This window comes from Cetorhinus maximus, chromosome 23 (assembly GCF_964194155.1).
Source record: "Cetorhinus maximus chromosome 23, sCetMax3.hap1.1, whole genome shotgun sequence".
NCBI classification, from domain to species: Eukaryota; Metazoa; Chordata; class Chondrichthyes; order Lamniformes; family Cetorhinidae; genus Cetorhinus; species Cetorhinus maximus.
The window spans coordinates 59,326,700-59,329,423 of NC_135901.1; positions in this window are offsets into that span (position 1 = coordinate 59,326,700).

Sequence of the window (2,724 nt, forward strand, 5' to 3'; positions counted from 1 at the left end):
CTACAACTAAACCAGAACTTTGACAAAACTTTCCAAACCTCAACCTCCACCACCTAGAAGGACCAGGGTAACAGGTGTATGTGAAGACCATCACCTCCAAGTTCCCCTCCAAGTCACACACCATCCTGGCTTGTCTGACATCCAGTACTGGATGTACAGAAATTTCCTCCATTTAAATATTGAGAAGACTGAAGCCATTGTCTTCAGTCCCCGCTACAAACTCCACTTCCTATCCACAGGCTCCATCCCTCTCCCTGACAACTGTCTGAGACTGAACCAGACTGTTCACAATCATGGTGAAATATTTCACCCCAAGATGAGCTTCCAACCACATATCCACATCATCACCAAGACCGCCTATTTCCACCTCAGTAACATCGCCCGACTCCAGCCCAGTCTCAGCTCATCTGCTGCTGAAACTCTCATCCATTCCTTTGTTATCTCTAGACTTAACTATCCTAATGCACTCCCGGCCGGCCTCCCACATTCAACCTCCCTGTAATCTTGAGGCCATCCAAAACTCTGCTGCTCGTGTGCTTACTCACACCAAGTCTTGTTCACCCATCACCCCTGTGCTCACTGACCTACACAGGCTCCAGGATAAGAAGCAAAATTTTTAATTTCTCATCCGTATTTTCAAATCCCTCCAGGGTCTCACCCTCCCTATCTCCGTAATCCAGCCTCACAACCCTCTGAGGTATCTCAGCTCCTCTAGTTCCGGCCTCCTGAGAATTCCTGATTTTAATCGCTACACCATTGGTGACCATTCTTTCATTTGCCTTGGCCACAAGCTCTGGAATTTCCTCCCTAAACTTCTCCAGCTCTCTTTCTCCTCTTTAAGATGCTCCTTAAATCCGACCCATTTGACCAAGCTTTTGGTCACCTGCCCTAATATCTCCTCATGTGGCTCAGTGTCAAACCTTGCTTTGCAATATTTCTGTGAAATGCCTTGGAATATTGTCTTACATTGAAAGTGCGACATAAATACAATAATTTGTCATATATCACTGTTCCTTCATCATTACAGGGTGAATAACCTGTAACTCCTTACCTAACAGCATTGTGGGAGCACCTTCACCACACGGACTGCAGCGGTTCAAGAATATCAAACATCATCTTCCCCACAGGCAACTGGGGATTGGCAATATTTGCTGGTATCTGTGGAGAGAGAAACAGAGCTAACATTTCAGGCCATGCAGAATGAATTACAGAGAATAAAAATTACACAGAATTTGATGGTCAATATAAGCTCAGAAGTGGAAAAGAAATGGACTATAGTGCAGGAAAAACAATTCCTGACTATGAAAGATGGGAATGTAAAGCTGGGAAGTCATCAGCACATGGTCAGGGTTGGGGAGTGATGGAAACTTCATTTAGACACTGTCGGCAGAAGTAACAGTAAAATCCCAAATGGAGCTAAAATACACCCATTATTAGAGACAGAGGAAGTTAGACAATGGCAGAGAGGTGATCAGGGAGGGCAGAGGTGAAACAGAGGAATGGATGAACATGGATTTAGATCCACAGTAAAGAAGTCACACCAGCCCCTGAGGCATGAAACCTCTTACAGATAACAGAGCACAGCACGAAAGGTCTCGATTGTAGATGAATGGTCAAAAACATGCAGCTCTGAAATAAGTTCAGAGTTTGCAATGTTAAACTCTCCTGCTGGATCCTGCAGCTAGAAAGATATCAGAAGCACTGGAGTCAGAGAAAAATCTCCCAGTTGAGGAAATACCTGGGGAGCGGGTTGATGTCACTGTGTAATTGTCGATGTGTGATGATGTCACAGTGTAAATGTCAAAGTGTGATGATGTCACAGACACGGACACAGAACATCTGGATTTGTGCAAACCAGTGATCACCACACATTATGAAGGATGTGGAGGGTCCTTGAGAGGGGGCAGAGGAGATTTACCAGAATGGGTCGAGGTATGAGGGACGTTGTAAGGTTAGTTTGGAGAAACTGGGGTTGTTCTCCTTGGAAGAAAGTAGATTGAGGGAAGATTTGATAGAGGTGTACCAGTTTACAATTGGCTTACATAACGTAGTTAAAGCAAAGCTGTTCACAGTATCTGATTGTAAAAGGATTACAGGACTACAAATTTAAGAGATTACAGATTTAAGATTTGAGCAAGATCTACAGGGAGCATGTGAGGAAAAATTTTTACACAGTGAGTGGCAATGACCTGGAACTCAATGCTTATCCTGAGAGGCCGATAACATCAAGTTCCAATGAATCAAGTAATTCTGTCAGATTTTAATGTGATGTTTGGTTTCTGTTTCCAATCTGCAAATCCTTCCCATTTATTATACCAGGATGTTGCCTGGGATGAAACATTTAAGTTGTGAAGAGAGGTTGGATAGACTTGGGTTGTTTTTGTTGGAGCAGAGAAGACTGAGTGGCGACTTGATCGAGGTGAACAAGATTATGAGGGACATGGACAGGGTGGATAGGGAGCAACTGTTCCCCTTAGTTGAAGGGTCAGTCACCAGGGGACATAAATTCAAAGTGAGGGGCAGGAGGTTTAGGGGGGATGTGAGGAAAAGCTTTTCTACCCAGAGGGTGGTGACGGTCTGGAATGAGCTGCCTGCGAGGGTGGTGGAGGCAGGTTGCCTGACATCCTTTAAAAAGTGCCTGGATGAGCAGTTGGCACGTCAGAACATTCAAGGCTATGGGCCAAGTGCTGGTAAATGCGATTAGGTAGGTAGGTCAGGTGCTTC